This window comes from Pavona decussata, unplaced genomic scaffold (genome assembly GCF_977016875.1).
Source record: "Pavona decussata unplaced genomic scaffold, jaPavDecu1.1 SCAFFOLD_474, whole genome shotgun sequence".
Taxonomy (NCBI): domain Eukaryota; kingdom Metazoa; phylum Cnidaria; class Anthozoa; order Scleractinia; family Agariciidae; genus Pavona; species Pavona decussata.
In genome coordinates, this window is record NW_028145810.1 from 17,676 (window position 1) to 31,171 (window position 13,496).

At 38.9% G+C, this 13,496-nt stretch overlaps 1 pseudogene across 1 annotated transcript; it reads left to right on the top strand.

Moving 5' to 3' along the window:
• Window positions 1-10: 10 nt before the first annotated feature.
• Window positions 11-12,451, top strand: LOC146450239 (uncharacterized; annotated as a pseudogene). Its single transcript, XR_014860355.1, has 4 exons — window positions 11-386; window positions 2,275-2,366; window positions 6,899-7,203; window positions 9,542-12,451. The product of XR_014860355.1 is annotated as an uncharacterized LOC146450239 (transcript).
• Window positions 12,452-13,496: the final 1,045 nt, after the last annotated feature.

Below are 13,496 nucleotides of genomic sequence, written 5' to 3' on the forward strand. Positions count from 1 at the left end.
GTGAAACTCGTTCCCAGTAGTAGAAGTAGAGTGCGTTTAGCTTAGTGAAAATTAAAAAACCGCGCAGAGCAGAATTCACCGATTCTTGATTTTGCAGTGGTTGTGGCTTCGATTCCGAACACGGGCTATTTCCTTTCCAGTGGAACAGGACAAAAGATGCGTGGAGTTTGTGCGGGATCTCAGCGGCGCTCTCAATCGTCTAGGCACAAGGAGAAACTTTTCTGTGAACATGGCAATGAAACTTTGTCGAAAAGCCAGTTTTTCAGGAATAAGCGATTGTATTTCAACGAGGCTTCTAAAACCTGGGGCGATGGACCAGCCAGAAGATCCATTTTCATCAGCATATTCGTCTGAAGATGAAACTATGACTGAACAAAACCCAGAAGGTACGCATGTCACGAACTTCTTGTTGTTGCTGAGCACTTGAGCTTGATAATTATCATAAATTCACGCATCGGTTTGTTATGAAAGAGCGACCTTAGGTGTGTTACGTACATTTTGGAAAGTACAGGCCTACGTGTTTGCTAACTGATTGATAAATTTAAACTGGCAAAATCTAAAATCTTTAACAAACAAACAAGCAGGTCACTGGTCCAAGCTCACTTTCTGATCAAATCAAGTGCATTGTGGGTAACCAGGGCATCTTAATGAGTGACTGTAAAAATAAGCACTTAGTTGGTGCATACATGTTGACAGAATCATCCACTGTTGGCACGGGCTGTTTTAAAAATGGCACGGATGGAATCTCATACGAAAATCTCAGTGATTCTCGCGAGACGAGATTCTCGTATTGAGAGACGCAACTCTTGTCTCATAAGAAACAAGACGAGACTGGTAACTTACTTTTGAGCGGTACTGTAATGGAAGACAGCTTGTACTCAGTATTAAGCACAACAACTATAACTTGTCAATGCTTACATGTTGCTTTTACCAAAAATAGAATAATCAACAAAAGCTTCTCATGCCAAAAATTTTCAAATAAACAATACTTATGCTTTTGGAAGTAGAACAATGAGCAATTTTATTGCGTACATGCAAACACACACATAATTTACGCAGACACTATTCAAGGGACTTGCTTGGGCTTAAAGTACAGTATGTGAGGCTAATTACAGCGGTTAAAGAATTTTGCCTCAAATCATCAGATCACTTACACTACAGTAAAAAAAGCACATCAACATATTTTGAAACAAAACAGAAAATTTCCATACTGTAGTGATTTACCAGGTCTTGTAAAATCTGTTTGAAGTCCGAGGCTTGGTTTCGATTTTTGAGCAGACTTTAGATTCTTTCAAGTCTGAATGCAAAATAGATTTTTGTTGCCTAGAAGACCTCCATGTCCTCTATTTTGGCAGGGATATGACTTTCCATTCTGAGTTCCACAGACATGTATCTCAATATTATTGTAATTAAATGAAAACATATTTGTTAAAAATTGAGAACTGATCCACAAGGTGTTCCATTTTATAATAAAATCGGTCTTCTGAAACCAAGAGAGAACCAATATCTGTTCTTTTTCTGATCCCAAACACATTCCCAAATTTAGCCACTCTGCAGACTTATGGGCATGGTGACATTAATGTGCTTCTGTACCGACTATTGTGAAAAACTGTTTCCAAAATTATTGAGACTGCTTTCAAAATTCATCTTATTTTGAAAACACTCATCGTTCTTTTGGGAATTTCCTTCTCATAAATAGTATTAAACCATCCAGCAGGTAATATCACTTTGAAAACCATTGCCTTTAAAGAACTCACTCTTGGTTTGAGCATATTTCTTTGGTCAAAAACCATGCTGAAGCTCATGTTTGGTTTCTATCCTTCCTGTGGCCATCTCATTCGTATCATTCCCTGAGAGACATTAACAAGGTGGCATCCACTTGCTATTGCAAATTAAAATTACCTCCTTTCGCTAATCCTAACAAGAAGGCTGGGATTATATTACATTTTGACTAGATAAGAAATGGGGGAGCAGGGATGGCACAGTGATGAGAGCACTTGCCTCCCATCAATGTGAACCGGGTTCGATTCCCGGACTCTACGTCATGTGGGTTAAGTTTGTTGTTGGTTCTCGTCCTCGCTTTAAGGGTTTTTTCCGGGTTCTCTGGTTTTCCACCCTCCACAAAAAGCAACATTTCCAAATTCCAATTCAATCTGGAATCTGAGGGCCACAGGTTTGTCAGTCGTCAGACTGTTTAGTGTCCCCCTCGTTAAACAAAGTTGATTTATGCCAAGGTTTAATTTTGTACTCTTTGTTTGACTGGTTTATCTTCAGAGTCTTCCAGTGCTGAGCATTCTGAAAGCAGTTCTGGTGTGCCTGATCACGAAACAAACTCTCCAAACATGGAATCACAAAAATTTGTAGAGGTTAGTTAATGTTAATTAAATGCTTGTTGATCACCAACTGAAATAGGCAAAAAAAAAAGTCTTCTTGAGAGTAGAGTTACATTGTACAAGAACTACAGTACCGCTTGAAACTATGGGACCATTTGCACGCGGTAAAACCTGGTCTTTGCCGAACGTGATTGCCGCGAATTCACCGCGGTGGGACGAAAACCGCAATCGCGGCAAAGACGAAAGCAACCGAAAGCCGCGGGGAATAAGACGCGGCAATGCCTCGGTAAAAATACAATAATGACTAATTACTATTGTCAGGGTATTGTCAAACATTATCTCACCTTTCATCCTAGAGAAGCCCTCAAACAAAAGAATTTGTAAAGACTCACCGAATTGGAAACCGAACGACCGATAACAATTCGTTTGGCAGTCACTGACGAAAGTTTCTTTTTCTGCATTTGGGACATGTTCAGTTTTTGTCACGCTACATGTACATGCAATAATCATAGAGCAAAAGACATAGTTTCAGTTTAATTCTTGCTGTTTACGCCACACAATCAAGAATGATATTCTATTCGTTTGATAAACCTCCTGATAACCCTTCCTACTGATGTAAAGTGCGCAACAAAGTTCAATCGAAATAGCGACGCTGAATTCAAAATATGCAATCGGATTTCAGTACGGACGCGGAGAAAAACAAAGTGAAAATCCCTCCAAATGTATTGCCAATGTAATCCGGATTCGAAAAACTAAAACTTCGTAATAGATTTGATTCGGTATCGAGTGTGAGCAATAAGATCGATTCACGTGGAGCAAACACAAACGCGGAAAATTACCGCAACGCTTAACATATTTCTATTAATATTTACTTTGGATAAAATGCAAACAGCAACTTTAGCAAAAGTGAAAAGCTCTTTCCGATGTTTTAAAACGTTGAGAGAAGTCGTCGTTTGGACGTAGGAAGGACCGTGCCATGATGAAAACACCGGGAAGATTTCAATCACGTGCTAGGCAACCAAATTCCTTCACGTGTATCAAGTTTCATTCCGCAACAACACAACGCGGAAAAAAAATTATAGTTAGTTAAGTTACGGCAATTCTTGGTAGGAAACCTGGACGCTTTGCAGTTTGTTATTCAGCCACAACGGGAGTAGTAGTGCCGTTTCACTTATGCCCAACTAGTTCCATTGTAATTCCTTCAAAAAGACCTGGAAGCGCTCTCTTCTTTCGTCGACTAGCATTCGAGCTTTCACTGACCTTTGCGTTGCTTCGCGTATCGAAAGGAATTGTGCGAGTGAAGTTTAATGAATTGTTTTGCACGTTAAGCAAATAATTTTTGGCATAATGCAATCCGAAATATTATTACTCCGTAAAAACTAAAATCTTAAACTAAGATTTTACTTTACGTTTTCCGTCTTATGCAAGACCACCACCACATTAAATTGAGACAGTGATCATCTTATTTTAACACAGGAGATCTTAAATGAAGACTATCGGAGTCTCAGTTAGTATATAAGATAAAAGATCGTCTTAAATATTGTCTTTAAATCGTCTTCATTTGAGAAGCGCTTATCTTACTTTTAGAAAGACCAGTCTTAATTATATTAATCTGAGTCGATGGGGTCCTTATTTTAAGACGTTTTTTGGTCTTGTGGAAATTTTAAAACGCCTAAGCAGGCTATAAGATACTGCCATCCTACGTAAGATGCAATACGCCTTAAGCTGGCGACACACATGGCATTTTATACGACGATCGCAGCGAATTTGATCGCCAGCGAAAATCGCAAGGGTTAGCGATTTTCGCAACTGATTGATGCGGACACACCTGGCGATTTTTTTTCGCCGATCGCGGCGTTGTTCATGGGATAAAACCGCCCAACCTGACTGATTGACTTTAGCAGCGATAAGCGTAAAAAAAATTGCGGGAACGGGCACACTGGCATCGCCGATATCTGACATGCCAGATATCGGCGATTTAATACGCCATTTTAGTTTTCGGTAAAAAAAATAAATAAATAAAAAAGGCTAACTTGGAAGAAATAGAAAATTCCAACACAAAAGGATCCAAATTTTGGAAAGCCCTTCCTGATTGGTTCATTTAAAAAATGCAGACCTCATAGGAAACAGGACTTCTTCTCTGATTGGTTGATTTTGATCTGAACTCTGCAGACACGGAGTCTGGAGCTTTGATCCAACACAAACTCTCACCTTGTTTAGAACAAGCTGATTTAATATACTCCTCATGATCAAGCAGCGGAAAGTGGACAATTTACAAGAATTTTGAGACAGCAACTTCAATATTCAAATAACAAGACATCTGGACATAAAATACGGGCTAAAGCCCCGGTAAACGTGGTAACTTACACGAATTTGACGGCATGCGCGAGACAGAAGATTGAAAATGGAAATGAAGAAATTACTGTGGCTTTTTATTGAAAACCAAAGATGAGCCCAACAATTCTACTGCATCACCGATCAGAGGAGTGATTGTAGTGACAATCTGCATTCCCTGCTATTAGAGGTCTCTATGATTTAAAGGACTTTAAGACCAACAAAACAGTAGTTATTGGCCGCGGCCCGGCCTCTGTTTTCCGGTGAATTTACGGTAAGCTGATTTCGATATGTTGTCTCATTTAAATAAGATTTGGTGTAATAAAGTACTATGGATTGAAATTCGTTGTGTTTTCGTTGCTCCATATATCATGTTCAAGCTTAATGGTATTAAACGCTCCCTGTCAGTTTTTAATGTAGTGACCGTTGCAGTTAGATTTATACCTTGCTTCGAAACTTAAATCAGTTGAGATTCTAAAGCAACTAGAGTAAGATTGTTCAAATCTTGAGTTAAGATGAAAATGTGACTTACCACAGCACTTTGAATCTAAGAAAAAAATCATCTTAATCTAAGACGCCATCATCGTATAAATAAGACGAAAGTCGTCTTATCCTAACATAAATCGTCTTCAAATGAGATTTACGCGCTGTCTTACCACAGCACCAGAATTAAGTGTAAAAAACGTCTTAAAGTAAGATTTTAGTTTTTACGGAGTACAGTTACCAGTTCAATTCACGAGTTCGCTCACAGAGCGCTTTGATTATTTCCCTTGAGAGCAAATGCGCTTCCGTGAAATTTATCACATCTAAAACCCGACAGTTCGCTTATTGTCCTCAAAGAACATGAAAACAAAGCGAACAATTGCCTATTCAAACCCAACCGCGTCCTGCCTTTCACCGCGGCTTAAGTCAACCGAAAAAAACCTAGGTGAAACCGAGGTTTTTATTGCAGTTAGACGAGGTTTTGCCTAGGTGAAACCGCAGATCAAAACCGCGAATCGACCGAGGCAAATTCGCGGCAAATGGTTCCATAGTTTCGAGCGGTACTGTAGGGTCCATTGACATGTTAGACAAAAATCAGATACATGTAATTATGATCAAAATTTATATTAAAAAGGCTAAAGAAAGGAAAGAAAATAATAATTATTATTATAAAGTACATTACGTAACGACCTTGTATAATCTCTTTGGAATAATACATATATTATTTTAGATTTCTAGACTTTTGGTTTAAGAATTTTTTAATTTTTTTGGAGGTGGGGTGGGAACTAAGTACTAAGTACTAAGGCCCTGTTCAGACTAGGTGACCATGCCAGGGCCCTGTGCCCAGCCACTTAATCCTTGGTGCCCAAGGAGCAGTCATATTCTTATTTGTCAATATAACAATCTCCATTTTGTTTACTGTAGGGAAGCACGGGGGAAAAGCATGGCAACTGACAGACCAGTACCTATGCTAATGACCTGTGTCATTGTACTACCTGTGCTTGATCATGGTACTGAGATTTTCACTTCGGCACCAAATAAAAGCTATGGTCTGTATGTTCAGACTATTGCCTGTTCCAAAGAATGTTACCTAAACACCTAGTCTGAATGCGGCGAAAGTCTCAAGAGGAGCACTGTGATTACTAGACTGGAAAAGAGAACATCGGAAACTCAACTTGAATAATCTTACAGAAAATGTTATTTTCCTGCTCTGATAAAGACATAAATGTTAAGAGAATTCCAAAACTCAGGGCAAATTATTAATAACATTTGTATATTTCATTCAAATCACTCAAACTTCATTGTCTTTTTTTGAGTGATTTTGAACAGAAAAAAAAAATAATTATTGCAGTACACCAATGCAATGTTATGTAATCGCATGAGGCCAAGTAGAATTAAGGATTCATTTTCATATGTATTTTCAAAGTTTTTGCAAATTGCCTAGTCGTGCAGCAAATATTTTTTTTGCTGTTTCTTGTAAGAAATGAAAGTTCACTCTGAGGAATTTCCTTTGTTGCTGTAGGACTTAATTTCCAAATATTTTTTTGACACAATCTGGCTTAAAAAGTCAAACCCCAAAGAACCTGAAAGAAGTCATCGTTGCCGCAGCACAAAATGAAGAAACAAACTAAATGTAGAAGTTGGGTGCTCAGATAATCAGTGGCAAGAAAATGCCCTCTGTTTCGACCAATTGGCATTCAGTAACTTTGCCCCCTATGTAATAAAGACAGTTATCCTTTTTTCTACAGGATGAGAAAGATGCTCAAAAAGTGGATGAGGAAGAAAATGCAGAAGATGAAGAGCCTGAATTTTGGGATTATTTTCCTGAGGCAATTCTTGATGACTTAAGCAAAGAACAGCCTCTTCCAGAACCACGTGACAAGTCTACAGTCTCCAAGAAAAAAATGACATCCCTGCCCCAGTGGTTGACGTTCTTTTTATCCTTCTCTGGCAAGCAAATTGCAAAATTAGCAACAATGGGCTTGAATGGCTTCTTCGTTTCCTTTTTCAGTTCTTGCATCTGGTTGGCACAACATGTCATTGTGAATATCTTGTTAAATTCTGGCCTTGCGCACGGTGTTGGTTACCACTGTAAAATTTTACTAATGACTTGTGTTTGATTGTAATTTATTGTCAGCAGAAGCCCAATTAGCTCCTGTGTTCCTCACAAATGTGTGGATAGAAGACTAAATATTACTATGTTGCTAGGTAGATGCACAGATAGCCTACCAGCGCGAAGTAAAAAGGGAAAAAATTTCGAAAACCAGTCGAAAAACCGCACTTCCGGCGTAACAAACAAGGAGTATCGTGCCTATCGTGCCTATTGGTACGGTCTCCAAATATCGTGCTTATCGTGCCTATGTTTTCGTTCCCTAATCGTGCCTATTTTGCGTTCCCTGATCGTGCCCACTTTTCGTTCCCTGATCGTGCCTTTTATCGTTCCTGTCGTGCCCTAATTTGCATCGTACACATCGTGCCCTTTATAAGGTATGAAGGTATGATGTGTTGTCCTTTCGTTCCATATCGTGCGTATCGGTTCCTTCCACGCGCATAGTTCGTATATTAAAAAAACTAGACCGACATCGTTCGTTTAGATCGTTCGAAGCGTTTGGCATTTTTAGTTTCGATTGTTTCAGACGTTTGAGAGTGTAGATACATTGGCTTATCTTTCGCATCTCACGGCAACATATTTTCGGTAAACCCTTCGCCTTTTATCAGAAATAAACTTACTGAAGGAATAGCGACATTTTAATACGGATCTGTGCGTAACTACAAAACATTGTGGGACAAATCAAGTAGATATCAATTAATACTACTGTATATTCGAAAAATAAAAGCTACTTAACACGCAACAAAAAAATTTGACTTATCTTGATCAATCAGTTTTTCTCACGCCCAACAGCTCCGAAAGCCGACAAGAATTAGCGCCGCTTGGTGAATTGTGGCGTACTCAAGATATTTCAGCGCTTATTTTGCGTAAAAGCAAAATTTATGAATGAAACCTATGATTTTAATAGCACAGGATGAGAAGGTTTGAGTTTTTCATCAGTTTAAAAAAGACGTAACATCGACTGAGTTTGAAATACTACCATATCAAACCGTTCCTGAAGCGGATCGACCAATTTATCTGATCAAGATAATTAAATTTTACACTCGCAGGAACTGCAAATTTATCGTTATTTGCGCTTCATTACTTCTTTGCTTGATTCAGAAGGGAATACGGATCTCATTGGAAATAACTGCGGTTGGTTGACAGTTTATTTCGATAAGGTCAGATTTAATAACCAGTAAAATTATGCAGAGGAAACGCGGCAAGGTACGTAAACAAATGAAACGATCAAAACGCACCAAAACAGTCAAACGTTTGCAACACTTGATTCAGACGTTTCAAACGCACGAAGTAAACGACATGTAAACCAAAATTTTCATGTCTACGACCTCATGCCGTAGAACTATTAAAAACATGTTTCGCTGAATTGTCATCTTTCAATTTTCAAGGACTGCAAAGTGAATACTAGTGGATATGAGACCGGTACATTTACACATTTTTGCGCGACTGCATTTTCCTTCTTTTTTTTTTAAGTCAACATGAAAAAATAGTTTTTATGCCGATTTGCGTGTACAACTTAGGTTGATGCACATAAAATTTAGTTTTTATTTTTGTTGACGGATAACAAAACCTGAAAACTCAACGGTGCACTACGAGTTAGCTCATGGAACAAGATATTTCCGCGAGTTGATCACGTCCTACTGATCGTTCGCAGTATCGTTCCTGCACGATATTGGGCACGATCAGTTGAAATGGAGCGATTTACAAATAGCCATTGATGAAGGGCACGCAGGTACGAACGAAACGGGCACGAAAAGCGCGATGGCCGGGAACGAAAGGGCACGATTTCCTGGCATGGAACGATAAAGGGAACGAATTTTGGACACGTGGGCACGATAGGAACGGGCACGATAGGCACAAAATTGACTGAAAAAGAGAGTTTTTTGGCGTTAAGTTAGAGTGACATTGAATCAGAGATCTTCTATCCTTAACCCTTCAGGGAACAGGAAATGACTGAATGACAAACGTAAACACAACTCATGTGCATCGTAGTTTTACTATAATCTTTATCGATTTTCTTTTTCAACACGACAATTTCGTCGATTAAGTCGAGAGCGTTTTTCACTAAATGGAGGGAAAATTTTGAACCCGGTTTTCTCTAATCTTGGATCTGTAATTTTCTCGGAGCTATTAAAAAATAAGAACATTTATAGAGTGCACATTTATTCCACTTTACTTTCCCCGATTTTTATGTTTCTATGATTTTCGTAAGCGCCAAAATTGAGAGTTTTCTGATGTCACGCAAAATGTTACGCGTGTGGTAACCAACACCGTGCGCAAGGCCTTCTGCACTATGTTCCCAACTTCCCTTTACGTACTATTTCAACTGGTTAACTTGACCGTGATGATTTTTAAAATACGTGGTGTGTCCCAACTGCTCATCCCTGTATGACCCTGGTGACTACACTCAACGAATTGGAGGAAGGATTGTTGCAAAGTGCTGTACACACAAAGCTTTTAAGAGGGGTAAGGGAGCAAGGGAATGTGGAGCGAGGCTGGCAAAAAGAGTCGTGCCGTCAAACGGAAAGGAATGTTTTTATCCTTTTAAAGTGTACTGTTTTAACAGTGTGATAAACCAGCTTGAGACCTTGCTGAAAAGGCCCAACTTTGCCGACAAGTGTGAGCATTGGAGACAGCGAGAAGTTACAAATGGGCTTATCAGTGATATTTATGATGGCCAAGTATGGAAGGATTTTTTAACGTTCAAAGGACAAGACTTCTTAAAATCACCAAGAAGTTTAGCATTTGGCTTAAATGTGGACTGGTTTCAGCCCTATTCAAGACAGAGTGATGTTTCAGTGGGAGTAATTTACTTGTCCTACTCAACTTACCAAGGGAAGAGCGCTTTAAGTGGGAGAATGTAATTCTTGTAGGTGTCATACCAGATATGGAAACTATGCCTAAGAGTATAAACCCATTTTTAAAGCCTTTAGTAGATGAGATGCATATGTCAGCTCATGGACGACTGGGCATCAGTAACTGGTAAGACATAAGCTGCCTTAAGCTGCCAAGTGCATACAAATTGATGCCTTTGGATTCCGATGATCACCAGCTCCTAGCAGAAACCTACCAAGCTATGTACCCTGAGAAGCACATGGAACAGGGCATGGTCAGTGAAATGTGTAGAAAAGATAGTTCTGTCATATTAGCTGGAGGGAAGATTGGTTCTACATGTATGTTGGAATCCAGGTCCATTCGATCAGCAAGGGTGATGGCTTCATGGGCAGATCATGATGATGAAATTAAACCTACAGCAGCGATCAGACCTGGTTTTCTAAAATGTTTCGTAGTGAGCACCATCCGATTCGAAGAGGATATCTACCGGAAGCATGTTTTTGCATGTGTCAACTGCTACAAAGAGGATTCGCAGAGGGAACTTTATCGTCGCCCTTTGGAGATCTGGAAATTAAAAACTTTCAATCAACCTGGACCTGCAAACTTTATGCCTGTGCAAAGATGCCATTGTAAGTTTGCTGCTGCATATGAAAAAATTAATGGAGTTAAGAAGCAGATAGTGTGTCCAATCCAGCGCACTTTCTGCTAATTCTATATGTACCATGATGTATTATCAAGAGGGAGATTCTTAAATGTAAGTAAATTAAGATGTTGTTACTAGGAAACATTGCTTAACATCATATCTTGGAAATTCAGATTAGCCGTTTGGTCATGTTTGTTGCATCAGAAAGATTCGAAAGTTTTCTATTCACAATCATATTTGGTCTAGCTCGGCCATTTGGCTAGACAAAAAAAAAACACTTTTGCATGGACACACTTTGCCTTGAAAAGTAGTTCACAGTTGTCAATATGCAAAACATGGTGTGTTCATTTATTAGAATTTCCGTGATGTGAATAAGCACAATGTATTTCAACATTTTCTATTTTGTAGCATTTTTGTCTTTATCAAGAGTAATTATTTAGGTCAAATTATAAAGAAAGGCTGGATTCTTTCTGATTTGTAGAAAAAGATGGGTAATCTACCTCCCTTCCTTTGAGTTCAGCCAGTTGAGGGCTAAATGTAGCCTAGTTTCTGGGTCTCTTTCTGTCTTTCATCTTGGTCTATCCATTTCGGTTACATCGCAGAAAGGAAATAATTTGCGAGGACCTGGGAGAAAGCCACACACCTGCCCGACTAGGCAATGTAAAATGCCTTAGCCCGCCATGAAAAATGGCAATTTTTGAAAGTTAGATTTATTCGCCCTAGGACGTCTTGCCTAGGTACATGTACTTTAGAAAATGCTACAAAATAGTGAAGTATGACATAATACTGTTAGCAACAGCAGTTCTGTAGGTAAGAGTCTCGTTAAGCTGGACCTATTTAAAGAGAATGGAAGACACAATATAGGTCTTCTTTGAATGCATCAAAGTGGGCTGATACCAGTTTTTCAAATTGATATCATACCACGATAAGAGTAGCAGTTGTTTACCCATTTTGAGTTACCGTAACTCAGGTCTAAGACTCAAGCTCAGGTTAACGTTATTACTCCTTAAGTACTCTTTAAATAAAACAATACAATTTAGCTTCTGTTAAAGAACAAAAGGTTAATTATTTATCTAGAAAATGATGGCATGCTTTAAACAATTCTTTCTGTAATACTACAGATTGTTAATTGAAAACTGTAACACTCTTGTATGGAGTTACACAACTTAGCTCAATATATATGTAATTAGCATACCTCAGTGACCGACTATCGCGTAACGCGCAATCTGATTGGCTACACAGGTGTCGTCTATCGATCGATAGACGGCAGTTTGTCAGAGCGCGCGCGATTTAGCATGCATCATTGCACAAATATATCAAAATTAATGAAATAAAAAGATTTTTTTGCTTGATAGATCGATCACTGAGGTATGCTAATTGTAAAACAATTAGACGGCTCGCTCTCGGTTTCTATCGCCTTTGATAGTTGGCGAGGGGCGAATAGAAACCTCGAGCTCGCCGTCTAATTGTTAATTAGGATCTTATTACTGTGTTTATTTTCAAGACTAGGAAAAATTGTCTTACTTTGAGGGGCGTGGCCTCAAAGGAAAGATTTTTGGGTTTAGAAGTCACAATAGTGCCAAGGACTTTTTGGGATCAGTTTTAAACTTGCTATTTTTCTTGTTATAAGTAGGCTTTTTTTTGTCCTGGCTTGGTTAGACCTATGGATATTTTTGTGTATTCAACTACCTCTTCATTCGCACGTCCACGCCTGTTTCAGGCCTTCCTAAGGGGAAAGGGTGGGGGGGGGGGGGGTGGGGTTTGGTGCCTCTTTGAGACGCCAGTACGTCTCAGTGCATTATGTCTAATTGCAAAACTATTACTGTAGACTAGGGTGTAGGTTGTTGACTTGACCAGATTTAGGACTGTAAAATTTTACTCTACAAGTTAGATGTGTTAAACTAAAAGGTTCTTATTGGATTGTAAATACGCGGCCTTTAGAATTGCATTGTCTCCGTGTGAGTATTAGAAGTTCTACACTGCAGAGTTTATCGTTTTCCCCATTTTTGTATAAAATCCCATTAACGTACATTGCACATTGTTTCGAGCTCTGATTTGAAAATCATGACCAGCTTTATTTCGTTAATTTTCAATGTAACTTAATGCTGAAAACACGCGCCCAAACTCGTCACTGTCTTTGTAACCATTTCAGCGTGCCACATCACCGTGCTATCGCGTGTTTTCGTCATCCTAACTCTGTGAAGCACGGGCGAAGAATTTTGGTTATATTTGTGACCGTTCATAAGATCGTCCCATACTTGTTCATCCGAGTATTACTCTTGCTCCAGAGGCCCGTTGACTTTAAAATCAAGAAGATCAAATAACTCCATTCGGTGCCCGAATATCAAATGTGAATTCTGTTGCGGCGATACAAAAAGTTTCAAATATTCACATTCAATATAAAGAGTGCTCTTGGCAAAGGGACCATGGGACGGGCAAGCAGTAGAAACTCCTGATTGTGTTTAAGAATGCAGCCAATCAAGAGTCTTATTTGATCCTTATGTCCCTTTATTAACGACTTAAACCTGATCTTTACTTTACGTTACTTCATAAACATTGAACTTTATGAGGCTACGTGAAGACGCGTAAAGTTTATGTACAGCTTTGCGCAAATTTACGGTCTCTTCAAAGTTTTGTCAATTTGCGATTTCGTCATTGTTCTGTTTTGTCCGAAAGTTAACGTTTAGTCTTCTAAAAATCGCTAAAATTTCCAAACACTGTTAAATACAAGCACTAAATCCAAAAACGCGCGGTAAAA